Source organism: Ambystoma mexicanum, chromosome 6p, assembly GCF_040938575.1.
Source record: "Ambystoma mexicanum isolate Mex_15411 chromosome 6p, UKY_AmexF1_1, whole genome shotgun sequence".
Lineage (NCBI taxonomy): Eukaryota > Metazoa > Chordata > Amphibia > Caudata > Ambystomatidae > Ambystoma > Ambystoma mexicanum.
Window position 1 is genome coordinate 1,030,816,328 of NC_090935.1, and position 15,092 is coordinate 1,030,831,419.

Below are 15,092 nucleotides of genomic sequence, written 5' to 3' on the forward strand. Positions count from 1 at the left end.
TGAATCGGCCCCTTATTATTTTTTATCTCCTTGGAAACGTTAATAGTATTGCCGTCAATGTTGAAGGATTTATAGAGTTGTGATAGATTATTTAGTATAGATTTTCTCCCTATGATGAGTAATTTAGTTTTCTCATCATTGACACAAACCTCGTATTGAGTCATCAAGGCTTGGATAGTGAGGTACTTTTTATTGAGAGTGTTTGAGTCGGTGTCGTAGGAGCCTGTGATAGGTAAGAGTATTTGAGTGTCATCCGCATAATTAGTATACGTGACACCCAGTATGTCTAATTTGTCAAAAAGATGCTTGGTGAACACATTATCAGGGTAATTCATAGAATTTTGCAGAAAAGTGTCGCAAGCGGCTGGCGCAGAGTGTCCGCGTGCGATTGACTGCGCCAGGCACGTGCGCTAAAACCGATTTCCGCGCACAGCATATTCATGGATTTTAGGCTTCCAAACCAGCTGTGGCGCAGAGAATCGCAGCGACCCTGCAGCAGCGCCAGTAACGCCCCCAAGAACGCCCTCGCGCAAGGAAAAGCCATCAAAATCGCTAAATCATCGCAAAGGGCTGCGCTAACCCTGGACCAGTTCACAGGGCTGGCAAACAGCAAACGCCAAGCGGGGAACGTGTATTGCAGGGGTGCGCGGGAAGTTCCACACGCGACTGGCCCCGTGCAAGCAGGGTACGTGTATTTCAGGGGTGCGCGGGAAGTTCCACACGCGATTTCAGCAGGGTACGTGTATTTCATGGGTGCGCGGGAAGTTCCACACGCTATTTCTGCAGGGTACGTGCATTTCAGGGGTGCGCGGGAAGTTCCACACGCGAATGGGCCAGTGCGAGCAGGGTACGTGTATTACATGGGTGCGCGGGAAGTTCCACACGCGATTCAATCAGGGTACGTGTATTTCAGGGGTGCGTGGGAAGTTACACACGCGAATGGGCCAGTGCAAGCAGGGTACGTGTATTTCAGAGGTGCGCGGGAAGTTCCACACGCGATTTCAGCAGGGTACGTGTATTTCAGGGGTGCGCAGGAAGTTCCACACGCGATTTCTGCAGGGTGCGTGCATTTCAGGGGTGCGCGGGAAGTTCCACACGCGAATGGGCCAGTGCGAGCAGGGTACGTGTATTTCAGGGGTGCGCGGGAAGTTGCGCGCGGGAAGTTGCACACGCGATTTCAGCAGGGAATGTGTATTTCAGGGGTTCTGGGGAGTACTACACGTGAATTGGCCGTGTGGGTCCTCCCAGGTGTACTCTCCACAACCTCCACGGCCCCTGCAGGCAGCCACACCACGGGGGACTACCCTGCACCCCTGCTCATGTCCCGCAGGCAGCCCATCCACCATGGGCATGCCCCCCAGCCAACCCACATGTCACCTTGCACTACTGATCAACTATGCATGTCTCCCACCACCCCCACCCCCCAGCACTGTGGGGCACCTGCCAGCAGGCCCCCACCCCATGTCTCCCACCACCCCCACCCCCCCAGCCACCAGGGGCAGCCTCCACCAGGCCCCCACTCATGTCTCCCACCACCCCCACCCCCCAGCATCCAGGGGCAGCCCCCACCAGGCCCCCACTCATGTCTCCCACCACCCCCACCACCCAGCCACCAGGGGCACCCTCCACCAGGCCCCCACTCATGTCTCCCAACACCCCCACCCACCAGCAGTGCAGGGGCACCCTCCACCAGGCCCCCACTCATGTCTCCCACCACCCCCACCCCCCAGCAGTGCAGGGGCAGCCCCCACCAGGCCCCCACTCATGTCTCCCACCACCCCCACCACCCAGCCACCAGGGGCACCCTCCACCAGGCCCCCACTCATGTCTCCCCACCACCCCCACCCCCCAGCAGTGCAGGGGCAGCCTCCACCAGGCCCCCACTCATGTCTCCCACCACCCCCACCCCCCAGCAGTGCAGGGGCATCCTCCACCAGGCCCCCACCCATGTCTCCCACCACCCCCACCCCCCTGCCACCATGGGCAGCCCCCACCAGGCCCCCACTCATGTCTCCCACCACCCCCCACCCCCGAGGAGTGCATGGGCAGCCCCCACCAGGCCCCCACCCATGTCTCCCACCACCCCCACCCCCCTGCCACCATGGGCACCCTCCACCAGGCCCCCACTCATGTCTCCCACCACCCTCACCCCCCAGCAGTGCATGGGCACCCTCCACCAGGCCCCCACTCATGTCTCCCACCACCCCCACCCCCCAGCAGTGCATGGGCACCCTCCACCAGGCCCCCACTCATGTCTCCCACCACCGCCACCCCCCAGCAGTGCAGGGGCACCCTCCACCAGGCCCCCACTCATGTCTCCCACCACCCCCACCCCCCAGCATCCAGGGGCAGCCCCCACCAGGCCCCCACTCATGTCTCCCTGCACCCCCACCCCCGAGGAGTGCAGGGGCAGCCTCCACCAGGCCCCCACTCATGTCTCCCACCACCCCCACCCCCTGCCACCATGGGCAGCCTCCACCAGGCCCCCACTCATGTCTCCCACCACCCCCACCCCCCTGCCACCATGGGCAGCCTCCACCAGGCCCCCACTCATGTCTCCCACCACCCCCACTCCCTGCCACCATGGGCAGCCCCCACCAGGCCCCCACTCATGTCTCCCTGCACCCCCACCCCCGAGGAGTGCAGCGGCAGCCTCCACCAGGCCCCCACTCATGTCTCCCACCACCCCCACCCCCCAGCAGTGCAGGGGCATCCTCCACCAGGCCTCCACCCATGTCTCCCACCACCCCCACCCCCCCTGCCACCATGGGCAGCCCCCACCAGGCCCCCACTCATGTCTCCCTGCACCCCCACCCCCGAGGAGTGCATGGGCAGCCCCCACCAGGCCCCCACCCATGTCTCCCACCACCCCCACCCCTCTGCCACCATGGGCACCCTCCACCAGGCCCCCACTCATGTCTCCCACCACCCCCACCCCCCAGCAGTGCATGGGCACCCTCCACCAGGCCCCCACTTATGTCTCCCACCACCCCCACCCCCCAGCAGTGCATGGGCACCCTCCACCAGGCCCCCACTCATGTCTCCCACCACCCCCACCCCCTAGCAGTGCAGGGGCACCCTCCACCAGGCCCCCACTCATGTCTCCCACCACCCCACCCCCCAGCATCCAGGGGCAGCCCCCACCAGGCCCCCACTCATGTCTCCCTGCACCCCCCACCCCCGAGGAGTGCAGGGGCAGCCTCCACCAGGCCCCCACTCATGTCTCCCACCACCCCCACCCCCCTGCCACCATGGGCAGCCTCCACCAGGCCCCCACTCATGTCTCCCACCACCCCCACCCCCCTGCCACCATTGGCAGCCTCCACCAGGCCCCCACTCATGTCTCCCACCACCCCCACCCCCCTGCCACCATGGGCAGCCCCCACCAGGCCCCCACTCATGTCTCCCTGCACCCCCACCCCCGAGGAGTGCAGGGGCAGCCTCCACCAGGCTCCCACTCATGTCTCCCACCACCCCCACCCCCCTGCCACCGTGGGCAGCCTCCACCAGGCCCCCACTCATGTCTCCCACCACCCCCACCCCCCAGCATCCAGGGGCAGCCCCCACCAGGCCCCCACTCATGTCTCCCTGCACCCCCACCCCCGACGAGTGCAGGGGCAGCCTCCACCAGGCCCCCACTCATGTCTCCCACCACCCCCACCCCCCTGCCACCATGGGCAGCCTCCACCAGGCCCCCACTCATGTCTCCCACCACCCCCACCCCCCTGCCACCATGGGCAGCCTCCACCAGGCCCCCACTCATGTCTCCCACCACCCCCAACCCCCTGCCACCATGGGCAGCCCCCACCAGGCCCCCACTCATGTCTCCCTACACCCCCACCCCCGAGGAGTGCAGGGGCAGCCTCCACCAGGACCCCACTCATGTCTCCCACCACCCCCACCCCCCAGCAGTGCATGGGCACCCTCCACCAGGCCCCCACTCATGTCTCCCACCACCCCCACCCCCCAGCAGTGCATGGGCACCCTCCACCAGGCCCCCACTCATGTCTCCCATCACCCCCACCCCCCAGCAGTGCAGGGGCACCCTCCACCAGGCCCCCACTCATGTCTCCCATAACCCCCACCCCCCAGCAGTGCAGGGGCACCCTCCACCAGGCCCCCACTCATGTCTCCCACCACCCCCACCCCCCAGCATCCAGGGGCAGCCCCCACCAGGCCCCACTCATGTCTCCCTGCACCCCCACCCCCGAGGAGTGCAGGGGCAGCCTCCACCAGGCCCCCACTCATGTCTCCCACCACCCCACCCCCCTGCCACCATGGGCAGCCTCCACCAGGCCCCCACTCATGTCTCCCACCACCCCCACCCCCCTGCCACCATGGGCAGCCTCCACCAGGCCCCCACTCATGTCTCCACCACCCCCACCCCCCTGCCACCATGGGCAGCCCCCACCAGGCCCCCACTCATGTCTCCCTGCACCCCCACCCCCGAGGAGTGCAGGGGCAGCCTCCACCAGGCCCCCACTCATGTCTCCCACCACCCCCCACCCCCCTGCCACCATGGGCAGCCTCCACCAGGCCCCCACTCATGTCTCCCACCACCCCCACCCCCCAGCATCCAGGGGCAGCCCCCACCAGGCCCCCACTCATGTCTCCCTGCACCCCCACCCCCGATGAGTGCAGGGGCAGCCTCCACCAGGCCCCCACTCATGTCTCCCACCACCCCCACCCCCCTGCCACCATGGGCAGCCTCCACCAGGCCCCCACTCATGTCTCCCACCACCCCCACCCCCCTGCCACCACGGGCAGCCTCCACCAGGCCCCCACTCATGTCTCCCACCACCCCCACCCCCCTGCCACCATGGGCAGCCCCAACCAGGCCCCCACTCATGTCTCCCTGCACCCCCACCCCCGAGGAGTGCAGGGGCAGCCTCCACCAGGCCCCCACACATGTCTCCCACCACCCCCACCCTCCAGCAGTGCATGGGCACCCTCCACCAGGCCCCCACTCATGTCTCCCACCACCCCCACCCCCCAGCAGTGCATGGGCACCCTCCACCAGGCCCCCACTCATGTCTCCCACCACCCCCACCCCCCAGCAGTGCAGGGGCACCCTCCACCAGGCCCCCACTCATGTCTCCCACCACCCCCACCCCCCAGCAGTGCAGGGGCAGCCCCCACCAGGCCCCCACTCATGTCTCCCACCACCCCACCACCCAGCCACCAGGGGCACCCTCCACCAGGCCCCCACTCATGTCTCCCACCACCCCCACCCCCCAGCATCCAGGGGCAGCCCCCACCAGGCCCCCACTCATGTCTCCCTGCACCCCCACCCCCGAGGAGTGCAGGGGCAGCCTCCATCAGGCCCCCACTCATGTCTCCCACCACCCCCACCCCCCTGCCACCATGGGCAGCCTCCACCAGACCCCCACTCATGTCTCCCACCACCCCCACCCCCCTGCCACCATGGGCAGCCTCCACCAGGCCCCCACTCATGTCTCCCACCACCCCCACCCCCCTGCCACCATGGGCAGCCCCCACCAGGCCCCCACTCATGTCTCCCTGCACCCCCCACCCCCGAGGAGTGCAGGGGCAGCCTCCACCAGGCCCCCACTCATGTCTCCCACCACCCCCACCCCCCAGCAGTGCAGGGGCATCCTCCACCAGGCCCCCACTCATGTCTCCCACCACCCCCACCCCCCTGCCACCATGGGCAGCCCCCACCAGGCCCCCACTCATGTCTCCCTGCACCCCCACCCCCCAGGAGTGCAGGGGCAGCCTCCACCAGGCCCCCACTCATGTCTCCCACCACCCCCACCCCCCAGCAGTGCAGGGGCATCCTCCACCAGGCCACCACCCATGTCTCCCACCACCCCCACCCCCCTGCCACCATGGGCAGCCCCCACCAGGCCCCCACTCATGTCTCCCACCACCCCCACCACCCAGCCACCAGGGGCACCCTCCACCAGGCCCCCACTCATGTCTCCCACCACCCCCACCCCCCAGCATCCAGGGGCAGCCCCCACCAGGCCCCCACTCATGTCTCCCTGCACCCCCACCCCCGAGGAGTGCAGGGGCAGCCTCCATCAGGCCCCCACTCATGTCTCCCACCACCCCCACCCCCCTGCCACCATGGGCAGCCTCCACCAGACCCCCACTCATGTCTCCCACCACCCCCACCCCCCTGCCACCATGGGCAGCCTCCACCAGGCCCCCACTCATGTCTCCCACCACCCCCACCCCCCTGCCACCATGGGCAGCCCCCACCAGGCCCCCACTCATGTCTCCCTGCACCCCCACCCCCGAGGAGTGCAGGGGCAGCCTCCACCAGGCCCCCACTCATGTCTCCCACCACCCCCACCCCCCAGCAGTGCAGGGGCATCCTCCACCAGGCCCCCACTCATGTCTCCCACCACCCCCACCCCCCTGCCACCATGGGCAGCCCCCACCAGGCCCCCACTCATGTCTCCCTGCACCCCCACCCCCCAGGAGTGCAGGGGCAGTCTCCACCAGGCCCCCACTCATGTCTCCCACCACCCCCACCCCCCAGCAGTGCAGGGGCATCCTCCACCAGGCCACCACCCATGTCTCCCACCACCCCCACCCCCCTGCCACCATGGGCAGCCCCCACCAGGCCCCCACTCATGTCTCCCTGCACCCCCACCCCCGAGGAGTGCAGGGGCAGCCTCCACCAGGTCCTCACAATCCCCAATCATGTGCGTAATGGTCAGTCTCCACAGCCAAAAAGCCCTACCAAGTAACCCATTCACCCACATGGAAATGGAAATTACATGTTACACCTCCAATGTTCATGAAGCTAATGAACCCATGTCCGTCACACACAATGGTTGCAATTGAATGGGAAAACACCCAACATGACATGCATGAAACCAATGAGATGATACCACACAGTGAAGTATGGAAACAAAAATGTATTGAAAAAAATACAGAATGCTAAAGAAAGGAAAAAAGCTACAATGTGAATGAGAAAAAATAAGCTTGCTGTCCGTATAAAAACCAAAAAATGCAAATCAGATTCCCAAAAAATTTTGTCCAAAGTCAAATGTAAAAAAATCTCCATGCAACAAAGAACTATGTAAAAAACTACCAAGGGTCCATGAGCCAACTGAACAAAGGAAACCTACTAAAAAACCTACCTAAAAATCAACTATATACAAAAAGTGGAGCAGTGTCCGTCGACTCCAAATCATAATAAAAAACAAAGGAAACCTAAAACTAAAGAACTATATACAAAGGCGGCGGGCAAGTCCAGCGGCTCACTCCGTGGTGTCCCGGGCCAGGGCATCATCGAACTCCTGTTCGATGTCCCGGAGGCGGTCCAGTTCCGTGGCCCAGAGGGTCCGCAGGGACGACGCCGTGTCTTCCTCCAACCCCCTGCGGATTGCCTCGAGGCACTCGGCCCGCCTCAGGGCCCTCCGCATGGAGTTCTCCGCCCTGACCATTGTGAGCCGCGCCTCTTCCGCCCGCCGCCGCTCCGCACCTATGGCGTGGCCCAACCGCTGCCACACGGAAGACACTCTCTGTCCTGGGTCCCCCTGCCCTCCGGCCGATGCCTGCCCCTCCGATGTCGAAAGTCCCGAGCCTTCATGTCTCCCACCATGTTGCTGCTGCTGCTGCTCTGCCTCTGCCCGTGCACTGCCTCCTGCTGCCTGCACATCCTCCGCCGGCTGGGGTGCAGTTGTTGATGTGGCCACCACTGCTGGACCTCCGACTCCCGACTGTGGCAGGGATGCCTCCTCCACCAGCCTGGCCGCACCGTCAGAGGCAGCTCCACAGGGCACCCAGGTGACTGATGGGTGGGAAGATGGCACAGAGGACGACTGGCGCGTAGGGGGTCCAGTTGAGGAGGGGGTCGGAGCAAGCCCCATCAGACGGAGGAATCCGGCCTGGGTGACCTGTCCCAGCAGGCTGACGTGGTCAACGAGCCATTCGAGATGACTCGCAGTCTCTTCATGAAAAGACTGCAGGTCACCTCGCATGGCCCGTTGACGCAACGCCACACCAGCCAGGACAGGCTCAACCCGGACCTGGATGGCCACGTCCGCAGGCAGAGGAAGGCCAGTTGACGTCAGCTCATCCCCTGCCTGAAACGGGTCTGGACGTAGGCATCCCTGCTGGTGCAAGATGATGCAGGGACAGGATCGGGGACAGGATTGCACACAGGCACCTCCGTGGTGGCCTGTGCTGCCTCCTGTCCCTGGTCCTGCACTGCACCACTAGCACCAGTGGGATCCCCACCTCCAGACCTAGTCTCTGGTGCTTGCACGGCCTCCTCCTCCACCAAACCCCCACCAACCTGGATGACTCTGTGCCATCTTCCCCTGTTGGGCCCTGTGGGGTCCCAGCTGCCCCTTCTGCTGCCGAGGAGTCCAACTGCAACCTCCGCCTCTTGGACCTCCCCCCGGCAGCTGTGGCCTGGGACGCTGCACCTGACTCCTCACTCCCCGACGAGATGACAACACGGGAGGGGAGCCGGGCCTTGCGTCTCCGGCTGGCGGTCGGATCCCCGCCGCTGTGCTCCACAGCACCTTCTCCGCCCTCTTCATCAGTTGACGCTGCAGACAGGGAGAAACAAAACACAGGCATCAGGGCACTGTACAATGGACACATACACACATGACAGTTGCACATGAGTGGCATTGGCAAACCTCAGACATGTCATCACAATCCCCAACACACATGTCATTGCAACTCGCACACATGAGCCATACCACAGCCATATCGCAACTGACACCACCATCCCTACACATACAACAGCATGAGCAGCCAAAGGGGAGCCAGACATCACATGCAACACAGGAAGTGCACCACACATGTACACACACCACCACACTTGCATGCATGTCTACACCTCTGCCAAGTGTCGCACTGTTCAGACGGGCATCCATGTCACATCTGCCAATCAGGCTTCCACATACCGCTGTCACATGCATCCATGTTGCATCACTGTTGCACCCTTGTCAAATACACACACATGCACATGTACACAGTGCTCGTACATGCAGCCGAAAACAACATACATGCCTGACATGACGGACATGTCTACTTACATACACATTCATCCAAACATGTGTGCACGCACAACTGCATTTGCTATGCAAGCCTACACACACAAGCACCATCCATGTCTCACACATCACAGCCCTCGCATGTGTCAGCCCCACGGCCCTGTACACCCCCACCCATACTCGACCCCATACAAACAGATGTGCAACCTGCACAATACCGAATAATCACCACACGCACTGCTCACAATCAGGATGCATGCACACTCACCGCTCGACTCCAGACGGGTCTGCTTCTCCAGGACCTGGACGTGGAGCGCTGGGGATATGCGTTCCAGGACCCCCATCTGTTCTTCCGACAAGTGGCCCCGGCGCCCCTTGGCATCCGCTGCCTTCAAGAGGCGCCGGGCCTTGTTCAGGGTCCTGGACCTGAAGTCCTCCCAGCGCTTCCTGACATGTTGTAAGTCCCGGACTGCCACCCCCTCCGCGTTGATGGCAGTCACGATGTCAGTCCAGATCCGAGTCCGTCCTTCCTTGTCGGCGCGGGAACTTCCGAAGAGGGCATCATACTGCCCCAGGACTTGCTCCACCAGGACACCAACTTCGGTGGCACTGAAGCTGGTGCCCCTCTGCCTCTCTGGCCGGGGGTTGTCAGTGGTCACAGATGGTGTTTGCCCCGACATGACAACCCCAGAGGCAGGAGTGGGTGGGCAACTGGGTCCTGGGGCTGGGCTGTGGAGCGATGGAATTCCAGTCGGGAGTCTTCGGTTCCAGCAGGGGTGGTCACAGCAACAGCACCCCTGGCTGATGTGCAGGCAGCAAATGGCAGTGCACGTGGGCAGCAGGCAGTCAGGCAGCAGCAGATGGCAGGTGGGAGCGTGCTCGGGGCTCTGGGGGGCAGTAGTTCGGCCTTCTGGGCAGGAGCGTGGTCTTCCGTGTGCTTACGCGTGGCCAGCTTGGTACGGAGTGATTTGGCACGTGAAAATCCTGCACATCAGCATGAAAATCGAGTAAAGGCCCTTAGCGCGTAAGCGCGTCAGCACACATACGCGATTCTATTGGACCAAAGGCCCTCAGCGCGTAAACGCGTCAGCACGCATACGCGATTCTATTGGACCAAAGGCCCTCAGCGCATAAACGCGTCTGTGACGTGACCCGCACGGGTGTTTCCCACACAGCACGTGATGACAGAGCACACGTGGAAAGACTGCACGTCAGAGTGTCATCGCGTGTAATTGGACAGCACGTCAGAGTGTCATCGCGTGTAATTGGACAAAAGTGCGCATACACGCGATTGGCCTATGTACGTGTATATCAGGGGTGCGCGGACACTTACACACGCAAGTACGTCAGCGCACCTGTATCCCGGGGTGCGCGGGAATTTCCACACGCTATTGGACTGGGTACTGGATTTCAGGGGTGCGCGGGTCACACGCTCGCCTACAACACGCGCAATGCATAAATTTGCGCGCTAACAAAATAACAAGCTCAGACCCAGGATGAACATACCGTTCCTAGCAGCAGTGGGCGTGGGCTACCAAAGGAGGAGGAGGAGGATAGTCAGGGCCAGAATATTCACACCCAGAACCAGCCTTTTCGGGATGCCTGATGACCAGGTGCATGGGAGGTACAGGTTTCCACCACACATTATACTGGACCTGGTGAGTGAGTGGGAGGATGACCTCACATCACCCACCCTGTGCTCCCAAGCACTCAGCCCCCTGGAGAAGGTCCTCAATGTACTGCACTTCTTAGCCACTGGATCATTTCAGCGGACAAGTGCCATTGTGGGTGGTGTATCACAGGCCACCCAGTCACGCTGCCTACACCAGGTCTTGAACATCATCACTGCACGCCCATCAGTCCGCAGGCACACATACCTGCCCAGAACACCTGCAGAAAGGCATGCTGCCGCCCTGGATTTTTACGGTGTGGCACGATTCCCCAAAGTGCTAGGTGCCATCGACTGCACCCATGTGGCTCTACGTCCCCCCAGGGCATCAGAGCACATCTATAGGAACCGCAAGCACTGGCATTCCATCAACGTGCAGGTAGTATGTAATGCCAAGGGAATCATCACCTCAGTATATGCCAACTATCCCGGGTCAACCCACGACAGCTTCATTTACCGAATGTCCACCCTAAGCCGGGACCTAGAAGCTGGGCTGCATGGCGATACATGGCTGCTTGGTGAGTATGAATGCCACTGCACATGCATGCATGTCAGATACTGAGCAAGGTCACAACCCCACCAATGATACCAATCACCACCTCCACAGGGGACAGTGCCTACCCTCTCAGCCCCCACATGATGACGCCAATTCGGAACCCCACCACGCCACCCGAGGTAAGATATAACACAGCCCACATTACAACCCGGGGCATAGTGGAGCGCACATTTGGAGTGCTAAAGTCACGCTTTCGCTCCCTTGACCGTTCTGGCGGCCAGCTGTTGTACGCTCCCCCAGTAGTGTGCAGGATCATAGTGGCAGCATGTGTCCTGCACAACGTTGCAACACGCCGGGGCCTGGCCGTGGACATGGTGGTGGCCCCACATCCCCAACCACATGCACAGCCGCTGCGCATGGGAGGGGAAAGGGCACGGGGGAGGCAGCCCGTACACAGCTAGTGGCTAATTACTTCACATAGAAATCACACCCCTGTGGAGTGCACACTGCCCTGGCACATTCCATCTGACAATCAATGATGACTCAACCTGACACTGATCCTGAATGTCTGGAGAATGAACCGTGAATACCATATCAGCCTGAGATTGTTCACCTGGAAGTGTCACAATGTGTGCATCCCTACCCACACAGACACCACCAATGCAGTTTTGTGAAGTTACACATTCAAGCAGCTAAAATGAATACCCACTTGCAAAATGCAACAAGAGGACAGTGCCATGTCAGCCAACCCAACCCCAGCACCGCCACACGACACACCGTGCCATGCTATTTGCAGGTAAACAAAGTAATCCCCACAACATGACACTAGTGTCACCATGTACAGTGTCCCTATTAGAAACTTGCAACACCTGAAATGCTCACAGTAATGCCAGACCAACAACAAACTTGAGCACGTACTACCATTAACATGACATCACAAATGTTAAATATTATTAGTCTCACCACCTGGAAATGCCTGCACTCCCACCACTACCAACTGTGCAGTGTTGGCGCCATGTAAAGTTGTAGGTGCACTGCTGCCAACATGGACCCCATCTCCAGACTAGAGGTCCTGCAAATTGGGAGGTAGACACAGAAGATGAGTTACACATCAATGCAACATGCAGTGTACAACACAACAGCAATATGCACAACAGGAATGTATACACAGTATTGACTACAGACTGCCCACACAGCTCATGGGAGTCCAACGTCACTGTGTAATTCACTGTCACTTGGGCACACCCTTTGCAAGCCCATGGAAACGGGAAGCAGGAGGGGTGTGTGTGACTCAAACCCAAGCATCTGAACCAAATAAATTACAAGCCTGCATTTGCCCAGCCACAATGCAGCGTATGCCCACATGAACCACGGAAGCCAACAAATTGTCCCAAAAAAATAGGGAATAAAATAAATAAAAATAAAAATAAAAATAAAAAAAAATAAAAAATGGCCATTGATGGGCCCGGGGGGGTTGGGGAGGCCACCCAGGAGGTCCGAGGACAGGATGCACACCAGAACCCACCTGCGTGGATCCTGGGAAAATAAAACACCTCCATGGGCTCATGGCCCACACGGCTACCCTATTGTGGGAGTATCACTGCTGTCGCTATTATCACCCTGTGCAGCTGCATCCGGAGGTGGTTGCACTATGGGAGGCAGCCCACGCAAGGCCCTAGTCTGCTCCTCCATGGCTGCAAGCATGCGGGTGTGGTAGGTCTGGTTCTGGAGGATGAGTGTGCGGAGGTCCCCATGCAACAACTCACGGGATGCCCGGACCTCCGCCCTCGTTGCCTGCATCTCAGCTGAGAGCGTACGGGTGAGACGCTCCAGCTGCTGTTCTGTCCTTTGGTGTGTTGAAGCCTCAAGCTTAACAAGAGTCGTCCTGAGGTGAAGGAGCTCCTGCCTCAGGGCTTCCCTGTGGCCCTGGGACTCAATGGAGATGGCCTCCTGCAGAGTCGCCAGTGCCGCCCGCCTGTCCCTGTTGGACCCCAACATGTCCTCCCTGTGTGACTGGCAGATGGAGTCGGTTGCCTGCTCTCGTCGCTCCATCAGCCTTTCAGGGGGGACAATGGAAGTGGCCACCCTATCCATGGCCTGAGCCATCATCTCGGATGATGCAGCCTGTTGGGTTGCCATACCGTAAATGGATTGCTCCAATGCGGTATTGCCAGGTGGCGTACGGCCACCACGTCGGCGGGCACCACACCTGTCTGGGGCAAGGCAAACTGCGCCTTGCTGTGCCGGCACTGCCTGAGGCTGCAGGACTGCATTCCCCCTCTGATCTGCTGGCCCAGGAACAGGATCAGATGTCGCGGAGTGTGACCCTGCATCCGTAACCACCAAAGGCGTAGCTGCCAACACTGACATCCCCATTGAGGGTTCTGACCCTGGTGCAGGTGGGTGAGACAGAACAGAATCCCTCCCTGGAACACTCACCTGCGACGGCACGTAGGTCTCATCCGAATCAACACCTGAGTACAGCTCGGGGGAGGTGCAGCCAGAGACACCCCTTGAGAGCACGACCTGCAGCACTTGTGGGTTCTCACCCACCACCACACCACGTCCCTCACTGGTGGTTGGTCGGCCCTCGGACCCCTCCTGGGTCTGCACCATCTCCAAAACCCCAGCAGTATCAGGTGCGTCTTCCCCTGCAAAGACATAAAAACAAAGAAATGGAAACAGGCATTAGCACCATGGCACACAATGAGGGCTGAGAAGCAAGAGAACCAGTACTTGATTGACACATGTCCCACATGACTAAAACCCTCCCATGCATGCACCCTCACTGCGTATGAAGGGCAGGCAAATGGCACACACTGATGACACCAAGATGGAAGATGAACACATTTTCTGCATGCTGCCTGGCAGTGGCATCACACATTGGCCTGTGATTGCCAGGTGAAACACACATGCCATCACACAGATGGCATGTACCATTGCTATTGAGTGAAGATGGAGAGGAGGGCAGCACCTATTCATTCAGTCCAGTTCCCGCATGTAATAGCTTTTCTAATTCTAACAGGTCAGATTTTTCACCTGGAGCTGCCAGTCCGAAATGGTCCAATTGCACAGGGACATGTGTGAACAAATGATATCCAGGTAACAAAGTCACTCCACTTTACCATAGCCATGTCAGACATGTGACTAGTGGACTGCGACATGCCTAGTAAAAGTGGTGGAATGCAAACAATCTGACTGAATGAACAGTGAAAAATAAGCAACAATGTTGTGGCAAGGTGACACTTCAAGGGCAACTGGCGTGCAGTTGGGCTAGATGTCTACTGTTGGCAGAAGGGATACTGCTATGGCCAAATGCAGCTGCGCAGGATGTATTGCATGAAGCACATGGCTGACCCATATGACTCAGGCGCACACACTCTCACCTGGCACACAAACAGAAGCCCTCACACACACACCATGCACATGGATGACACACACATGCATGTGCACTCACCGGACAATGCCTCGTAATCAGGCAGATCTCCCACGCCTTGGATCTGTTCCTCCGTGACGTAGGTCCCAGCGACTGACTCATGTGGAGTGAGTTCCATGTCTACTACTGGAGACCCACCTCCAGTCACTAGAGTTGCGGCATGACTTGAGGCCAGCTTACTCTTTGCCCTGCGCTTTAGGTCATTCCAGCGCTTATAGCAATCATTGGCTGTGCGCCTCACGATTCCAAGGGCACTTACGATGTCCGCAACGGTCTGCCAGTGTGCCTGGCGTTGTGCAGGTGTGGTCTTGGATCCTGCAACAATGACCATCTCGTTGTCATGTGCGGACACATACTCGACAAGTGCATTCAGTTCGTCATCCGTGAAGCTGGGCTTCCTGGACGGGCCGGACTGTGTAGCCGTGTCTGGGGCATCAGCCTGTGCCGGACGAGCACTCTTCCTCTTCCGCTTGGAAGGTGGTGGTGATCCTGAGTGTCCTGCGC